Source organism: Sturnus vulgaris, chromosome 6 (assembly GCF_052056855.1).
Source record: "Sturnus vulgaris isolate bStuVul1 chromosome 6, bStuVul1.hap1, whole genome shotgun sequence".
Taxonomy (NCBI): domain Eukaryota; kingdom Metazoa; phylum Chordata; class Aves; order Passeriformes; family Sturnidae; genus Sturnus; species Sturnus vulgaris.
This window is the reverse complement of record NC_142248.1, coordinates 146,458-166,052: the sequence shown is the minus strand read 5'-3', so window position 1 is coordinate 166,052 and position 19,595 is coordinate 146,458. Positions and strand designations below refer to the sequence as shown.

The 19,595-nt window shown below is 45.0% G+C and overlaps 2 long non-coding RNA genes across 2 annotated transcripts; one reads left to right on the top strand and one right to left on the bottom strand.

Moving 5' to 3' along the window:
- Nucleotides 1-597: 597 nt before the first annotated feature.
- Nucleotides 598-2,131, bottom strand: LOC148223267 (uncharacterized). The gene is made up of 3 exons (XR_015804361.1): nucleotides 2,002-2,131; nucleotides 1,371-1,496; nucleotides 598-864 (listed from the first exon to the last, which is right to left on the bottom strand). It is a non-coding gene; the product is annotated as an uncharacterized LOC148223267 (long non-coding RNA).
- LOC148223266 (uncharacterized) lies at nucleotides 2,120-16,129 on the top strand. Its single transcript, XR_015804360.1, has 2 exons — nucleotides 2,120-2,258; nucleotides 2,809-16,129. It is a non-coding gene; the product is annotated as an uncharacterized LOC148223266 (long non-coding RNA).
- The last annotated feature ends 3,466 nt before the right edge of the window (nucleotides 16,130-19,595 follow it).

Here is a 19,595-nt window from a genome sequence, read left to right as displayed (position 1 = left end):
GACATTGAAGCCTGAGTAGATCCCAACTTCAAATCTAGTAGGACGGCATGAAAGCAATACCTGCTACATTTAGTACATGTAAACTACAAAGAACATCTAGAACAGCTCTAAAAGATGCACAAACCCATGAACTTTGAAGGAGACGCTAGCAAGAAATGTGGAAATAGGCTTTATCTGCCCAGTGCTTTTCCCAAAAGCACGGGCACTCCTTGGCGTCAGTGAGAGTCTCTGTCTCATTACTCAGCAGCTGGCTTAGGGTAAAAAAGGATGCATGCAATCACTTCATTCCTGTTCATGACATAAACTTACTGCATCATCATGGAAGCCATTTACTTGGAAATATAGCCTAAAAAATAGGTGTCAGACTGGGTACATATCTAGATTGCTATGAGCAAAACCAATTTCTTTTTAACAGGAAAGCCATACAATATGCCTGCCATGGCAAATATTAGTCTACTAGCCCTGCACTTCAACGGGCAGTGAGCAGTTCATGACACCAAGTTTACGTTTGGCAAGGAGACAGTCTATTTATTACAAGCCCCTAGTTCTAGAACCAAGAATTCAGGAGTTGCTCATTCCCAATGAAAATCTGTCCATTTCATACCTTTGGGGTTTTATGCTTCTGTTCTTTACCTGTCTTGAGTGTGGCTTTCTTGTGAAGTCACTGATGGGTGTTTTTCCAACACATTTCTGCTGATTACACGGTAATTGCGTGGCATCAGCAGACATCTCTGAATGTCTCTTGAAAGTATGCTTTTTACTCTTCCTAGAGGACCTTGTCTTCTTCTTTCCTTCACCCAAAAGGTGGGCTAAGTGAGCCTTCAAAGAACCATCATCTCAACAATTAGAATTCTTTCAAACCTACTGAATGGAGAACAGAGACAAAAAAATTTTAAAAAGACTAGTACGCGAAAGACAACAGAAGAGAAAGGTAAAATAATGAATCCTACATGCCACGTGCATAACTCTCTTCATTCAAGGCTATTTTCAAAATGAGAAAAAAAAAAAAAAAAAGATCATCTTTTCCTCAGAGAGGAAAAGTGGAGTAACTGGATTGTGTTGCCTTGCCTACAGTTACCAGAAAAGTCAACAGCTGAGTTGAAAACTCCTGAAGCTGGCTAACTACACCTCTAAATGTTTTACTACTGTGTTATGATTCTGTCTTCAGTTAATAGAACCCGATATACAACAAAGAGATGGGAGCACATGGAGATGCATTGGAGAGCCTACGCTGGAGGTAACACATTCATTTGTTACTCAAACAAATCCAAATTAGAAATGTTGAAAATGACCTGGGGCCATTTCAACAGCCAGCAAACTGACTAACACAACCAATCTTTGGCTTTTATTCAATCCTTTGCTTGTTTTACCTGGACCTTGAAGATCTGTCTGCAGCCTTCCTCTCTGCAAATATATCACACTCGTCCTATTGAGAACCCATGGCTCATCACAGCTGCTTTGCCACGCCTGCTTCCAGAAGAACTGGCAACTACAAGCTGGGAGCCAAGAGATACAACACTTCACTTGGAAAGGGGCCTTCCATGAATCCTAGAATCCCAGAATGGTTTGGACTGGAAGCGACCTTAGAGACAGATTATCTTCTTCCCACATCCTGACATGGGCAGGGACATTTTGCCACTAGCCCAGCTTGCTCCAAGTCCACTCCAGCCTGGCTCTGGACACTTCCTGCCATGGGGCTCCCCCACAAAGCCTCTTTGAGCAACATGTGCCAGGCCTCAGCACCCACCCAAGGAAGAATTCCTTTCCAATATCCCATCTATCCCAGCCCTCTGGCAGTTTGAAGCTATTCCCCCTTGTCCTGCGAGCCCAGACCCTTTTCCAAAGTCCCTCCCCAGCTATCTTGGAGCCCCAGCAGGCACTGCAAGGGGCTCGAAGATCTCCCTGGAGCCTTCTGTTCTCCAGATTGGACACCCTCAGCTCTCCCAGACTGTCCTAGAGCAAAGAAGCTCCACCTTTCAAAGCACCTTAGACGCCTCCTACCGGCCAAACTCGATGGCAACGCTGGCCTTCCGGGCCCTACGGATATCGCTTCCGGTGTCGCTCGGGGTCACTCCCGGCTCTCTTCCCGCCCCCCATGGGGCCCTCAGGCGATGCCGCTCCTACGCCACTTCTGCCGCTGTCAGACCAACGGGGGGGCGGGGGGCCAGCCCAGACTCATCCACAATCCACACTGTCCTCGGCGGCTGCTGCGGGCTCATGGCGGCCCACACACCCGGAAGCAGAGCTCCGTGTTATAAGTATATGACATGTTGTTGGCTTTTCGCAAATATTGGGATAAATGCAGTATGTAAAATATTGAAATAGCTTTTCTGTACAAATATCGTTTTATTTTCCTCTTTCTCTTCTAATAGCAAAAGTTAGACATAAGTTTTTTTGAGACAGTATGCTTAAACTACCCGCTTAGTTAAGATAACAGCCCGTGAACGTGTGATGGGAACCCTGCAGCTGACAAGACAATTATCAACTCTCACCGGCTGCAAAAGGCCGGGACCACCACCCAAATTAAAAGGTGATAAGAAGAGGATTAAAACCACAAGCCGAGAAACATGCATGCTCTAAAAAGGCGAACCCAAGGAGTGGCCGTGCTAAACGGCTCCCAGAAAAAGTTTGACTATGCATAAAGGACTATGAATATGCAACGGGTTGATGTATTGTAAAACGTATTTATAGGGGCATTTCCGAAGCAGCAATGTGCTCTTAGCAGCATGCCAAGCACCGGCCGTTTTAACTCTTTGCTTTATGTTTGTCTCCTACAGTCTTTTTATTATACCTTTTAAATTTTACCAGGACAGTGAAACGTGTTTTTCACAACTGGGGGCTCCTCCGGGATGAATACCTCGCCTCCAAGACCTCAGGGTTCCCAGAGCGGTGGGGCACCCCCCGCCTGATTTCAGCAGCCTCACTCTGCTTCCCCTGGTGTGGATTGGGGTTTGCAGGTCGGACAACCCTGAGGACAAGGAGAGGGTAAAGTAAAAGATACAAATTAAGGAGAAGAAAAAGCGCTCCCTAAGACGGCAGCATTAGCCTCTGAATTTTTGTGCACAAAGACCCGGACAAGAAAAAGGATCGTAAGTACTGTTCGGGGGGGCGGATACGTGGGGGGACGAGTGGTGTGTGTCTGAGACGTGGGCTGGTTACCCCAGACCTGCAAAGCGAGTGTGGACTTTCCAAGAGCTGCAGTTATGAAGCGTCGCGAGACATTCAGTCAGCCAGGAGACGAAGCGAGAAAAAGAGTAAAAGAATCCCCCCCGTGGGTAATCGGGGCTGGGTCCCAGGTGAGGGGTTAAGGATCCCCCGGAGGGAGTCGAGGGTTTCCTGGCACAATCCACTGGGAAACAGGAAAAGTGAGGGCCCCACAAAAAAAAATGCTGCCAAGTTGAGGGGAAATCCAAGAGCATCTGGGCTTTAAAAAGCTGCCAGGTTGAGGACCCCAAGAAATCTGGGCTTTAGAGGTTTTATACCCATGGGTAAATATTAATAACTGATTTAAAAAGTATGTGGTTACTGCGCTGCAAAGAGAGAGAAAAGACAGCAACACACACGGACCTCTTTTGGGGAAAAAAGGCCAAGCTGTAATTTCCTAGCTCTCTAAATGTGTGTCCACAGAGGTACTTTATTTCTGTGTCTGTGTCTTGTTGTGAGTGAGGGGAGAGTGAGAAAGAGGAAATAAAGAAATAAAAATGAGTGTGAATGAATGAAAGCGTATGTAGGATAGATTATTAATCTTAACTTTATTCTCTGAAGTGAGGTGAAATACACTGTTGGTGGAGAGAGAGGAGTAATATTCCAGTGTTGGGGAAGTGAGAAATAGGCCAGGTGTGAATAGATAAAATCCTGAGAAATGGGACAAAAAATAGTAAAACAGGCTCAGGAGAAAAAGGGGGTAAAACGGTGTCAGCAGAGATACCTGAAGATGGGCCTCTGGGAGTTATGTTAGCTAACTGGGATACTGACCCTTCTACAAAAACAAAAGGAAAAAGTAAAGATGATTCAGTTTTGTATGATAGAATGGGCAAAAACAGAAATAAGATCTGGCTATGTTTATTGGCCCAGATATGGCTCTTTAGAAGCCTGGATTTGCCAGGCTTTAAACATACTTGTAAATTCAAAAGAACTGGGTAAACCGGAAGAAGGAGAATATGATGCATGCTGGATTAAGAGAAAAAGAGACACTGGGAGTAAAAGTTTATAAAATATCAGAAATCCAAGAGAAAGAGAAGAAAAAGAAAGAGACTGGGACCCTCTAGATATGTTGCCCCCTCCGTTCCCGCTTGCTCCTGCACCGTTCAGGACTGCGCCGCTCGCCCCGGCCGCGGAGTTCCCCCTCGCTCCAACCCTGGAATTCCCGCTCGCCCCGGCCCCGGCGGCGCTGTCCGCGGGAATCCCGCCGGCCGTGCTGGGACCCCCGCCAGCGCCGGCCGCTCCTCCCGAAACGGCCCCCGCCCCAGCCGCCACGCTAGCAGCGCCAGCGACTCCACTCCCGCCTGCCTATCCCACAGCCGCCCCGGCTGCCCCGTTCCCGGCCATCCTCGGCCCAGCTACGTTGTCCGCGCTGGCGGCAGACACCGCCGCTCCGGCCGCCATGAACCATGTGGCTGTCCGTGCCCTAGTTTGGTTTCCGCCGGAAGGCTCTGCCCTGCCGGAGGTTCCGGTAACAGTCCCCGCCCACACCCCCGCCGCATCCCCGAAGGACTCCGGCTCTGAGGGGGCGCCCGCCTCTGTCTCCGTTCCCTCAGCCACGGTGGCCTCGGCTGTGCGAGGCTCCTCTTCTCTTAAAGGGGAAGCGCCGTACCAAAATACATCAGACTTCCTCTGATACTTCCCCGAAACTAAAAAAGAGGGATATAAGGGACAGTATGCAAAAGGACTGGGGAGAAAAGATTCATTTATTCCCTTTACGAGAAGTTCCTGTAGGAGGAGGGGGAACAGGGTTTGTTAGCTCCCTTTTAACTTCTTCAGAAGTTAGAGAAATTAAAAGGGAAAGTAAAGGATTATTAGAAGATCTCATAGATACAGCTGAACAATTAGACCAGTTTTTAGGCCCAAATATTTTTACTTGGGAAAAGATGCAATCAATAATGAAAATAATATTTTCCCAAGAGGAGAGACAAATGATTAGAAATGCTGGAATAAAGTTTTGGGAAAGGGAAAACCAGCAAGGACCACCGGGGGACCAGAAAATGCCAATAGCACCTCCTAATTGGAATCAAAATGAGGAGTCAGGGAGTCATAGGCCCTATTTCCTGGGGGACGAATACCATCTAGAGCCTGTGATAACGTTAAAAGTGGGTCCCCAGGGGGAGGAATTAGAGCTTGTGGTTGACACAGGGGCAGAAAGAACCTGCCTATTAGAACCCCCAAAAGGCTGCAATATAAGCAAAGACACTGCACAAGTAACAGGGGCAGAAGATTTCACAGTGCCTATCATTAAAGATGTAATAATTGAGGGAGAAACAAAAATTTGGCTGGGAGATGTCTTATTGGTCCCTGGGGCAGGCAGCAATTTATTAGGGAAGGATTTACAGGTAAAGCTAGGAATAAAGGTGATACCAGAAGAGGGGAGAATGACAGCTAGAATTTTAAAATTTAGCCAAGAAGATGAGTATAAAATAAATAAAGAAGTGTGGGCTGGGGAAGGAAATAGGGAGGGGCTAGATATTGACCCCGTAAGGGTCACAACTGAGAGAGAAGAATTTCCCTTATGTGTACGTTAGTACTCTATATCCTTAGAAGGGCGAGAAGGCTTAAAGTCGGTAATAGAGGGACTAATAAAGGATGAGACATTGGAACCTTGTATGTCTCCTCATAATACCTCTATTCTGCAATAAAAAAGCCTGATGGGAAATAGAGATTAGTACAAGATTTACGGGAGGTTAACAAGAGAACTCGGACCCGTTTTCCTGTGGTACCCAACCGTTATGCCCTTCTGAGTAAAGTGCCACCCCAGCATCAGTGGTTTAGTGTGGTGGACCTCAAAGATGCTTTCTGGGCGTGCCCATTAGCAGAAGAAAGCCGGCATATTTTTGCCTTTGAATAGGAAGATCCAAAAACTGGCAGAAAGCAGCAACTAAGGTGGACAAAATTACCAGAGGGTTTTACAGAATCTCCAAACTTATTTGGACAAGCTTTAGAAACAATATTACAAACCTTCCCCACTCCTCCTGGAATACAAATTATCCAAGATGTGGATGATCTTTTATTACCTGGGGAAGCTGAAGTTAAAGTTAGGGAGGCTACTATAAAACTTTTGAATTTTCTCAGGGAAAAGGGATTAAGAGTACAATGGGAAAACTACAATTTCTGGAATCAGAAGTAAAGTATCTTGGGCATTTAATAAGCAGGGGTACCCGAAAGCTAAACCCCGAAAGGATTGCAGGCATTTTATCTCTTCCTCCTCCCTCTTCAAAAAGGGAAATTAGAAAGCTACTTTCATTATTAGGCTATTGTAGAATATGGATTGAAGGGTACACACAGGCAGTAAAGTTTTTGTATGAAAAAAATTGACCGAGGGAGATAATGTAAAGTAGACTAAAGAGGATGATGGTAAATTAGAAGAATTGAAGTTAAAATTAGCCTCAGTACCAGCTTTAAGCTTACTCTCATTGGAAAAACCCTTTCATCTGTATGTGAATGTGGAAAATGGGGTAGCTCATGGAGTTCTGACTCATGAATGGGGAGGAATGAAAAGACCAGTTGCCTACTTATCAAAAATGTTGGATCCAGCAAGCCATGGCTGGCTGGTATGTATCCAAGCTATAGCAGCTACTGCTATTCTGGTAGATGAAAGCCATAAGCTTACTTTTGGAAGTAAACTGATTGTGTGTACACCCCATGCAGTCCGAAATGTGTTAAATCAGAAAGCTGAAAAATGGTTAACAGATTCTAGAATGTTAAAATATGAAGCAATTTTAATAGACAGTGATGATTTAACACTAGAGATAAAAGTTTAAACCCAGCCCAATTTTTATAGGGAGAACCAAAAAAATGATTTGGCACGTAATTGTTTAGAAATTATCCAATACCAAACAAAGATTCGAGAAGATCTGGCAGAACAGGCCCTCTTGGAAGGGGAAAGAATATATGATGATGGTTCCTCCAAATGCATACAAGGAAAAAGAATGTCAGGATATGCTTTAATTGATGGGAAAAATATGCAAACTATGGAAAAAGGAAAACTACCTTCCAATTGGTCATCTCAAACCTGTGAATTATATGCTCTAAAAAGAGCATTGGAATATTTAAAACATAAAAAAGGAACCGTATATACTGACTCAAGATATGCTTTTGGAGTAGTACACACTTTCAGAAAAAATTTGGGAAGAAAGGGGGTTACTCAATTCAAAAGGAAAGGGATTAATATATGAGGGCTTCATTTTGGAAATTTTAGAGGCATTAAAATTGTCTAAGGAAATAGCTGTGGTACATATCAAGGGACATCAAAAGGGAATGACTTCATAAATAAAGGGAAATAACTTTGCAGATCAAGAAGCTAAAGATGTAGCAGAAAATGGGGTCGAGAAAGTTATGCTAATTTTGACCCCAAAAAGGGAAGAATTAGAAATACCAAAATTCAGTGAAGCAGAAGAAAAGGAATTAGTAGGATAGGGGGAAAGTCAGATGGGAAATGGACACTTCCTGATAGCAGGCAATTACTTAATAAGGCACTTACTAGAAAAATATTAGAAGATATGCATCAAAAGACTCATTGGGGTGCTCAAGCTCTGTGTGATCACTTCCTAAGGAATTACGGGTGTATTGGGATTTTTGGATTAGCAAAACAAATAACTGAAAGATGTATAATTTGTCAAAAGGTAAATAAAAAGGTAATGAGAAAAACAACCCTTGAAAACTTGCGGTCAAAAGGGATAATCCCTCAAACCACAGCTCTAGATTTTAAAATCCACAATATCCAGCCAGGGGAATGGGTCCTGGTGAAAACATCGAAAGAACAATCTTTAACCCCAAAGTGGGAAGGTCCTTTTCAGGTACTGCTGACAACTGAAGCTGCTATCCAGACCAGGGAACACGGGCGGATCCATGCCAGCAGAATCAAAGGACCTGTGGAGAAACCTAAGGAGTGGACTATAGCATCTGAACCTAGTGACACTAGATTGACTCTTAAGCGAGGACCAGTTGGTAACAAACTGGAAGGACCCAAATGACAACTTCCATCAATGCCATACAGTATATTGTGTCTGACTCGTCCTAAACACTGGACATACTCACTAGATTAAGTGTAAAGATCTAAATTGTAGAAAAACTGATGTTGTAATACATACAATCAACATTCTCATTATAGGAAGTTCTGGATACAAAATTTTCTCCCTATCCAGATAAAAACTAAGAACCACTGTGTCTTGGTTTGAAAGACAGGTATGGTCTAAGGAAAGGCAGGACCCCCTTTTCTGCAGTGCAGAGTGCAACCCCCCTCCCTTTTAACTATTTTAGGTCCAAATCAGACGCCTTCAGGCAGGAGATATGGGGATAAGAATAACAGTTCTTTACTGGTATCTAACAAAGCAGAAAACAACAACAGGTATAAAAATTGGCAACAGAACAGAACAGTCTAGCTCCGCTCCAGTCCCTTCTGGCCGCAGGCCGTCTCCCTGCACTCAGTTACCGGTGCTGTGGGGGCAGGGCAGGTCCCGCGCAGTTGAAGAGGGCTGGAGTGATGGCGGCCGCGGCCCAGGGGTGAGCGGGGATGGGGAAAGTGACTCCCCCTCACGGTGTCGGTCGTGGTGCTCAGCAGAGTGTCCGGAGATAGTAGGGTGAGATGGGAGAGCAGCAGAGCGATGTCCAAAGGCAGGGAGCGTGGATCTCAGTGCTGGGATGGCAGGGGGAGATGCCAGAGTGGAGCCCAGGCTGTCTTCCCACTCCACAAGCCAAGAGAGAGTGAGAGCCCCGCTCCAGACCCCCCATCCCACCTTTCCTTTTCTGGTTCCCCCCCCACCTCGCCCTCCACCCACCCCCCTACGAGAGAACATTATCTGTCGTTTCAAGGTGTAGCCACAATTACTTAGCATAACAATGGGAGGAATTCCACAGAAAGAAAAGGGGAACAATCCAACCCCCAACACACTGAAATAATAACTATTTCGTGGATGGGAGTTACTAATGCCTGTTGACTGGGGAATACCTGAGCTGAGGAAACGGTAGGAATCTACAGCTAAGGAGTGTCAAAAACAGTAAGTGACAAGGAAATAGAGGGCAAGACTGGATTGGCCTCTATATCTGCCACTGAGAGGATCATAACACCTGCTGTGGGCTGCAACCCCATAGGCATGGGAGGTGGAGGTATAAGCCATACTGGACCTCTGATATTCTTTTTTCTGTCACTCAACTTTTGCTTTTTCCCTGTCGGGAGGTCAGCAAGACCATGTTACAGATGCTACCAGAAGCTGTACATGGAAAGACACCAAGGTTCTTTCCTTATTACACATACCCATGTCAACAGCCACTATTATAACCCATCCAAACTAAGTACTTGTGAACAAAATGGCAAAAAATATTGGATTGCAAAAAAACTCGGAATAAGTGATAACCAGTTGGGAAGTGAATGTCCAAAAGGAGAAAAATTGATTTGTTTCACATATATCACTGACAGTAAGGCCCAAGATTTGGTAAAAGAACAATTAGTAAATATAAAAGGAAAAATAGCACCACAGCCTAAAATTGTGCCAATTGCACTTCAAAATTTGTATGCAAGACTTGAAAAGCAACTGGAAAGAGAGAGATGGGTATTTTGAGACTGGAAAAGAACCAATTTGTAGACCTAGGAGAAAGAATAAGTAAGGAGCTTAATGTAACCAACTGTTGGGTCTGTGAGGGGGCTCTGATGTCAGAAGAATGGCCATGGAAAGGCAGTAGCTTAGGTCCAATTGAACTCCTTAAGTGAAACCAGACAAATACCAAGGGGGAAGGCGACCAGAAGAGTGGATTTTAAGTTCAACAGTGATAGGGGAAGAATGTCTCTGGCGCACTGGGAAAAATTTTCATAAGGAAGTAGGAAATACTCCTTGTAAGAGATATAAAGTAAGTAATGTAACACAGACGTGGTGGATCCCCGAGGAACCAACCAGTATTGGGCTCAAGGCAAAACAAAAAGGGAAAATTGTAAATATAATAACAAAATTTGACTTTTTCAATGTAATGATACAGTCAAGAATCCTTACTAAGGAATCCTAGGAATATCCAAATTCTGGGAAAATATAAATCAACAGAAAAATAATTATTGGAGAGCAGCTGATGGCTTATTTTGGATATGTGGAAAAAGATCATACCCTGAACCCCCTTCCCAGCGAAAAGGGAGTTGTACTCTGGGAATTATACAGCCAGGATTTTTTCTTTTACCAGGACCAAAGGGAGAGAAATTGGGAATACCAGTTTATGAGGACTTATAGAAAAACAAAAGGGAATTGATTGGAGGGTTCCAAAAATGGGGAGATGAAGAATGGCCTCCTGAATGCATAATTGAAACATATGGGTCAGCCACCTGGGCACAAGATGGGAGATGGGTACCAAACCCCAATTTACATGTTAAATAGCATTATAAGGCTCCAGGCAGTGGTGGAGATAATAACAAACAAAACTGGTCGAGCAATGGAATTACTAGCAAATCAACAAAGCCAAACAAGGGCTGCAGTGTATCAAAACAGACTGGCTTTAGATCATTTGTTAGCTGAAGAAGGAGGTGTGTGTGGAAAATTTAATATATCAGATTGTTGTTTGAAGATAGATGACAACGGGGATGCTTTACTGGATATAGTCAATGATATCAGAAAAATAGCTCATGTACCAGTACAAAAATGGGAATCAATGCTAAACACTAGCTGGTGGGATAATGTATTAGGAGTAGAATGGTGGAAGAAGCCAGGCTTCTTCCTTTTATATGCTACAGCTGGCTTGATCTTTCTTCCTTGTTTGATCCCCTGTTTTGTTTGGCTAATCACCAGTGTAGTTCAAGGCATGCAAGTTGTAACAATGCCTACAGACCCAAAATCAGCTACATCTGGAACAGCACAAAAGATCATGGTGTTAAAGGAACAAAGTAACCAAAGAAACCCCTCAAAGGAAGCGAAAATGATTTATGAAAAAAATGAGAAAATAATGGAGGCTAGAAAACAAGGAAAATTGCTCAAGCCAAATGATGCATAAAAAGAAAGACAGGGGGTTATTGTTATAAGTACATGACATGTTGTTGGCTTTTTGCAAATATTGGGATAAATGCAGTATGTAAAATATTGAAATAGCTTTTCTGTACAAATATCGTTTTATTTTCCTCTTTCTCTTCTAATAGCAAAAGTTAGATATAAGTTTTTTTGAGACAGTATGCTTAAACTACCCGCTTAGTTAAGATAACAGCCCGTGAACGTGTGATGGGAACCCTGCAGCTGACAAGACAATTATCAACACTCACCGGCTGCAAAAGGCCGGGACCACCACCAAAATTAAAAGGTGATAAGAAGAGGATTAAAACCACAAGCCAAGAAACATGCATGCTCTAAAAAGGCGGACCCAAGGAGTGGCCGTGCTAAACAGCTCCCAGAAAAAGTTTGACTATGCATAAAGGACTATGAATATGCAACGGGTTGATGTATTGTAAAACGTATTTAAAGGGGCATTTCCGAAGCAGCAATGTGCTCTTAGCAGCATGCCAAGCACCCGGCCGTTTTAACTCTTTGCTTTATGTTTGTCTCCTATTGTCTTTTTATTATACCTTTTAAATTTTACCAGGACAGTGAAACGTGTTTTTCACATCCGGAACTGAGGATCATAGCCCCACATTTGTGTTCGTCTCTGCACAAGGCAGGCCAGACTTGCCATGCCCGGACTTTTCAGTTCAGCACGAGAATGAGAATACACCTGTGCCATGGGGGAGGAAACCTCTAAAGACTCCCTCAGACGTGCTCTCTCAACTTAATGCCTAGGCAGTTGCTATTCCTGAGGCTACACTAACGCCTTTTTTTGCCTTGCGGCTAAGAAATGCCATTGTTCTGGTGTGCAGGTAAAGGAGCAGAAATTGGAAAAAAATATGTTTTGTCTGGATTTCATTTTCTTTCTTACACTGCTTGCAAGACAGCCAAGATAAAGGCGCTCTGTGCTATGTTCTGCCATACCACATCCCTGCTCCCCAGCTGCAGCTGAGCCAGTCTCTGGTGCCCCAGGGATGCACCCAGGGTCCCGTGGTGGGACGTCTGTGCTGCTGAGCAGGGCAGTCTGACATGGGGGCTCTGATGGGAAAGATCACCACACACTGTCCCATCCCTGCATCAAGGATTCTGGGGACCCCTCCACTTCCCCATGGAGACAGCTCTGGCTGGGCCAGGAGACCCTCAGCATGCCTACAGGGCAGCTTTCTTCACGGACGCCACAGAGATCGTTCCCCATCACCGTTCCAGGTGTTTGCATCTGCCCACGTCTCTGCCAGGAGCCGATCACCCTCCAGTTTCTCCTAGCAGCTCATGGCATGAGCATTCCCACTGGGTGGTCTGTCCCAAACCAGCAGAAGCACCCTACACTCTGGAAGGGCGCAGGCACCCAGGACTGCCACCCCTATGCCATTCAGCACCATCCTGCTCACTAGCCAGTGGCCACCACAAGTCCGGAGCAATGCCCGGGCCGGCCTGGACTGGCCCTGCAAGGCGCCACTGCTGCCGACACACTCCACTCGGCTGGGCTTGGCTGCGCTCGGCCGGGCTCAGCTGTTCACGGCTGGCCTCGGCTGCCCTCGGTGTCACTTGGTTGCACTCATTGTCACTCAGCTGAGCTCAGCGCCGCTTGGGCAGCAGCTCATGAGCTCGCTGTTCACCCATGGCCAGCATGGCCTGCCACTCCGCCGTTTGCGAGTTTTTTTCTTTGGTGGAAAAGGGGCCGTTTTAATGACAGTATTTTGAAGTTCTGTAAGTGTCTAACTGGGAAGCTCTGGCGCCTTTGTGGCAGTGTAGCCGAAGTGGCGGCTCTGCCCCAGGGGTCTTCTGGTCCAATGTACTGCTGGCATGTGGGACAGGGGAAGAAGCGGCCTAGGGGCAGCGAGCAGGGCTGTGGGAGGGAGCAGTAGTGGGGAAGGCTCGAAGCTGGCAAGGCCACCAAGGCACAGAGAGCAGTACACTCTGCTCGCATGGAGATAATGTGCGACAAGTAGAGAGGGTGATCTAGAGGTGAAAAAAGACTTTCCCGGAGGGTATTGCTGGAGCAATAAGCTCATCATGTCTGCTGGTCATACATAGAGGTCACAAGCAAGTGCTTTTGCGAATGGACAAAATCTTGACCAGGAACTCTGGAGCTTTTCCTTTCAGGGGACAGAGAATTGTGGAGGATGTGGGCTGCTCATATTTCAGAGTAGTGTTTCAAAACAGTTGCTTATAGACTGTCCTGCTGAGGGATTGTTCCGTAGAGCTCAAACTTGGTCTGAAAGTTTATCATTTATTGCTGTCTCAACCTCTGATAAATAATCAATAATGATAATGTTAATAGGCATTAATCAAAAGCCCCAAAGCAGTGGCTCAGCATAATCTGGCTCCCCAAGCTAAATCAGGGGAGGTTTAGGTTGGTTATCAGGAAAAGGTTTTTTCCCCACAAGGTCATTGAGCACTGGAACAGGCTCCCCCAGGGAAGTGGTCACAGCACCAAGCCTGACTGAGTTCAATAAATATTTGGACAATGCTCTGGTATATGATGAGATTCCTAGGGTGTCATGTGCTGGGCCAGGAGTTGGACTGGATGATCCTGGTAGGTCCCATCCAACTCAGCCTACTCAATGATTCCATGACAAACCTCCACAGGTGCAACTTGAGGCCCTTCCCTCTTGTCTGTTACTTGTTAACTGAAAGAGTCCAATCACTACCTGGCCACACTCTCCTGTCAGGGAGTTGTGCAGCGCCAGAAGTTGTGCTGAGCCTCCTTCTCTCCAGACTGAGCACCCCCCACCCCCTTCTCCCAGCTCCCTCAGCTGCTCCTTGTTCTCCAGCGCCTTCTCCAGAGCTCTTCCCTTTTGTGGACACACTCCAGTCCCTCAATGTCTTTTTTGTCATGAGGGTCCCACAAATAACCTGAGGATTTGAAGTTTGGCTTCAGCAGTGCCCAGAACAGGGGGACAGTCAGTGCCCTGGTCCTGCTGGCCACACTAAGCCTGGTAGAAGCCAGACTGCTCTTGACCTTCTTGCATACCTGGGTATGTGCTGGCTCATGTTCAGTTGCAGTGGTGATTTCTCTCTCCTCTCCAAAGCAGCAGTTCAGTAATTCTTTTTTTTTTTTACTTGCCAAGGTGTAGCAGAAAATAAACAGACTGCAAGGGGAAAACAGGTCTTTTCCGGAATGCTGAAGAATCTTAAGTGGAGAACAAAGCTGAGAGGAGTCTGTCATAAAGAATCAGTACCACATATCAGTACCACAGCCCTTTGAGTAGTCCAGTATGCAAGAAAGAAAAGAAACCAGGGAGCCTGATAATCATTCCTAGAGGGCATGTTCAAAGTCCCCCAAAATTTCTGTGAAATAATTAGCAACAGAACCTAATTTTGGCTACAGGTGACTTACTCTTCCTGTAAGTTATACTCTGTTGAATTATCAGGAATGGAATAATCTCCACCATTGCTGATGCAGTGTAACAAAGAACCATTTCCTCATCGTACCACATTTGCAGTCTACAGCTGAGAATGCGCAACACGAGAACCAATAAGGTCTGTGCTGAAATACGTGTGTAGGGAAGGACAGCAGCAGTGTGCCAGCACTTGCCTTTTCAGGATAGTGCAAGGGGTGCAATGGCAATGGCAGTTTCCCGTGCCTTGGGACTTGGGACAATTGCTGCAGCATTTGGGAGTGAGTGCCAGCTGTGAATTCTGAGTGCTGGGTTGCAATCTCTGGCATTAGAACTGCTTTTAAAATGTTTTCCCCCCACGCTCATTCACACTGGCTTTTGTAAACATTTGTCTATATATTGAATTTTATATGCAGGAGCTCTTAAGAGTCTGGCAGTGATTAAGACCCTAAAGTTTAGGAGAAGAAATTTTCAGTTTTTTAGGGAAGTAGTGGATAGGATGCCCTGGAAACTGCCCTCAGGGATAATGAAGCTGAATAGAGCTGAACACCCACTTAAATATATTTTTCCTAGAGAATAAGAACTCACAATTTCCATTTTTAAGAAGTCTGTCAAGGAATGCAGGAGACCAGCTTGGCAGACTAAGGATCTCCTTCTTTCAAAAAGCAGGAAGGTAAAATGGAGACAACACAAGTAATACAAAAAGGTTTTTTTGAAAAAAAGTTAAAGCCAGAAGGTTATTGAAAATTAATAGATGTGATGCAAGTAGGTAATATGCAGACAATACACAGCGAGACAAATCATGGGAAAAATACAGTGGTAACACATGAGTGTGTGAGGATGGGATCAGTATAGCTAAGGCTCAGTTGAAGCTGAATTTGGAAAAGCATGCCAAAACTAAGAATAATAAAGGCACCTACGGGTATTTCAGTGGGAAAAGGAAGATGAAAAGAAACCTATCACACCTCCCCTATTCCCCCCCCCCCCCCCCCACCCCCATAAGCCAGACAGGACTAGTGACAACAGACAAGGAGAAGGCTGAGGTACTCAACAAGTGTTGGTCTCAATTTTTACTGCCAGTCACTATTTCCACATCTCGCAGGTTATTGGACTGGTGGACTTGATTCTAACCCATAGTAGCAGGTCAGCTTTCAGACCACTTGAGGAACCTGAGCATGCAAGACCATGGGACCCACCCAGAGGCATGTCAGGGCCCTGAGAGAACTGGCAGCTGTAGTTGCTAAGGTGCTTTCTCCATCATATTTGAGAAATCAAGGCAACCAGCTGAAGTCTCCAGACACTGTGTTGTATTGACTCCAGTCCTCTTGGTCTTTTTTGTAAATCTTAGAGCTCTGAGTCAATTTCTGCAGAGGATTCCCAATGCAGTTTCAAAAATGGAATCTTTGTTACTGGTCCTCATGTTGATCTTGGATATTTCCATTTTCTGCACTCCTTTATTTTTGAAACATTTGTAATGACTGAAAAGAAAGCTGAGACGAGGCATTATGCTCTTTCCAGTGATAGAAATGGAGCAGTATTCTTTTCAGACAAATATATTTTTGCTGTGTCTAAGCACATGTGCATACCTGTGTTTGATTTATGTGTCCAGGTTTTGGCAATGGGGCAGCCACAGGGCCGTCCTGTGACAATGGCCCAGGTGCTGCCCTGTCCCGCTTTCCTCCAACTGGCTCCACTTCAGGATGTCCTCCCTGCTGAGAGAAGAGGCTGGGACAGCACCTTTAGAAATGTGACTTTCTGGGGTTTTTTTTGTTTTGTTTTGTTTTGTTATTTTTAAAATTACTAAAAACCTTCACCCCGATTTTTTGTGTTGGGTTTGGGGTTTTTTTTCAGTTTTGGGTGGGTTTTTTGGTGGGCTTTTTTGGGTGCTTTTTTTGTCTCTTTGGGGATTATTGGTTGGGGGGTTTTGTGTGTTTGTTTGGTCTGCTTTTTTTTTTGTTTGTTTTTTTATTACGGTTTTGTAGAGTTTTTTAAGCAAATTGATTGGAAAACTGAATAGTCCTCCACTATAGTCTCCTGGATTCACCTGAGACTCTTCCTAGGCATCTCCCTGATCCTTTTTGCAATGAGTCTCACATCATTCTCCTGAAGAAACTGTCTGCTTATGGTTTGCATGGGTGGGCTGTTTGCTGGGTGACAAACTGGGTGATGGCCAGGCCCACAGAGTGGTGGGAAATAGAGTTCATCCAGCTGGTCCCCAAGGCTCGGTCTTGGGCCCAGTCCTGTTTAATATCTTGCTCAGTGTTCTGGACAAGGGCATAGAGTACACGCCCAGGAAGTTCACAGATGATGCAAAGTTGGCTGGTAGTGTTTTTTTCTTCTGGAGGACAGCAGGCTCTGCTTCTTCTTCCTCCTGTTCTGAGGTCGCTGCTCCCTCTTCATCCCTCATTAAGTGTGCTGATTTTGTCACTTGGATGAGAAAACAAACAATTTTAGCAACAATACTAGTGGCAGGGTACAAGAAAGGAAGAGTTCACACGAATCCCCCCCCCCCCCCCCGCCCAACAACAGAAAATACCTGATGGCTCCTCTGCCCAGCTTACTGACTACACCGGAACCCATTGTCCCCCAAAGATACTCCCTTCTCCCTGCCCCCAGCCATGATGTGAGATGGAATAGAATAACTAAGATTAAGATTCTCCCTGTGGAACTCCATCATACTTCGATTCTGGGAAAAAAAATTTCTTGAAGTTCTATCATTTCAGATCATTTGAATTTGAATTTGCATACTAAAAAGTCTAGCCAGAAACTCATGACAATATTAATAGCCCATTCTAGAATGTCCGAGATGATAGACACTTCTTTCAAGAGAATGTGATACCTCACGTGACTTCTCCAGAATTTAAATGAACAGCGGGAGTAGTCTACAAGATTCTTGCTCCCATCCGGATTTCCTGGTGTTTGGCTGGTCTATGTAAGCCAACCAGCTATTCAGCAGAGGGAATATTAGTGTGATACTTGATGGTATGTGAGATGGAACACAGTAATTTATGGCTTTTTGCATAGTGATGAAGCTGTAAAGAAAGCTCCGTAATGCTCAGACAAGGAGGCTGCTGGACTTCAAGCAGCAAAGGCCCAAAACGAACCAGTGAAAAGGTGTCATTGAAAAAAAAAAAAAAAGCCAGGTGGGGAGCAAAGTGATACTTAAGGGCAGTTTACTGAATGAGGGAATCTAGTGAAAAAAAAAGTCCAAGAGTGAAGGAATAACAGGGAAAATGAAACTAAGGAAGGAAATCAATCTCAGCTAATCATTTCAGAAGCTAACAAGTTGTCATTGCAATGATGCATAAAGTGAGAAATAATAAATATGTCTGCGCCAAAATCTGAAATATGAACTTTATTGCATTCTGTCTTTCACGGAATCATACAACAGTCTGTGATTAAAGATCATCTAGTCCAACTTCCTTGCCAGGTAGATCTTACAGTAGATCAAATTGCTCAAGACTAGCCAAACTGATAAGGAGCACTCTCAATGATGGGGCATCCACAACTTCTCTGGAACACCCGTTTGAGTGTCTCACCAGCTTCATTGTAGAAAAGTTTTTCCTTTTAGCCAATCTAAACCTAGTCTCAGTTTGAAAGCATGGCCCCTTGTCCTGTCTCTGCAAACTTTCCTAAAAAGTCTTTCTCCATTTGTCTTATACCCTCTTTACATATTCAAAGGCCACAATACTGTCTCTCCAGAAACCTCTCTTCTCCAGGCTAAAAGATCCTACTTTTCACAAGAACCAGGTCATAAACTGAGATGGAAGACATCTCAGGAGATCAGATCATGCAACAGCTCAGCGTAAGAATAGCTCTGAAGTCAGATCAACTAGCTTAGGGCTGTGTCTGTTTGAATTTTGAAAATTAGCAGGACTTGAAATGCTTCAAGGAAGAGAACTCTGGGTGGCTCCAGAAACAGCCTGAGAAACTCGAACAAACTCGAAACCTCAGAAACTACCACTGCTTTCTCTCCCTCAGCCCAAGCAGTCCCAAAGAAGAAGTGTTCCCAGCAGGCTGGGATAGCACACATATACACTGCGTATACGTGACAGGCATCGCCAGCAGCCACATCCTGCTCCTTTCTGTGGCTGGCAAGAGTGAGACTGGATGTTTACATGTGGGCAACCTGGGTCCCTCCAGCAGCTCACACACTCAGCCTGCCCAGTGACCCCACTGAATTCCAGTATTAGCAGTGTGCCAAGGCCACAGCACTACTCCGCTTGCTGGCACAGACCATCACACGCCTCCTAAATCAGTCAGGACTCCCCTGGTCCCACAGCCAGCACCCCACTTGCCCTCCGCCAGGCCACTGCCATTGTTCACCAACTTCTCCACTTTGATCTTTGCTGGTGCTCTCAACACTGGCACACCCAGATGTTCTGCAGCTGTTGTCTCCTGGTGGAAAGGACTTGTAAAGCCATGTTTCCTAACAGGACTTCCACAACCTTTCAAAGCAACCTTTACTGGAGTATGAACAATCTCATTCAAATGTCAACATTTCTTTTCCCGTATGTGAAATCAGAATTTCCTTCTTCCGGGCATGCCCAAAACAAGGCACAAACTACATTGTGCCTTCTGTTTCACATGCTGGCTCGTTTGTAAACAATGCTAGGAGAATACCTGTTTTGATCCAAGCTAATCTCTGGCCCTTATAGTGCTTTCGGTAGTTAGTTTTGCTTTGTTATTTACTTGATGTCCCATTGAATTGTTGAATCATAAACAGACTACCTGTCTGTATAGCAGCATAGCAGTGATGAATAAATGCAAGAGAAGGAGCAAGGTGATTATTTGCTAGACTCTTCCTAGAAACTGAGAAATCTGTTACTTAATGCTGACCACAGCAGATGGAGGAAGCATCCTACATGATGTCAAAGCAATGAAGCTGTAATCACTTTTATGATTACAGTCAAGGCACTGCTTTTGCCACCATAAGTGGAGTGCAGGGAATCTTAAAAGACGACACTCTAACTGTTGTCCATGCTCACTGAGAAAATAATGCTTTTACAGCAGAGCAGGTCTCACCGCAGCTAAATCATGG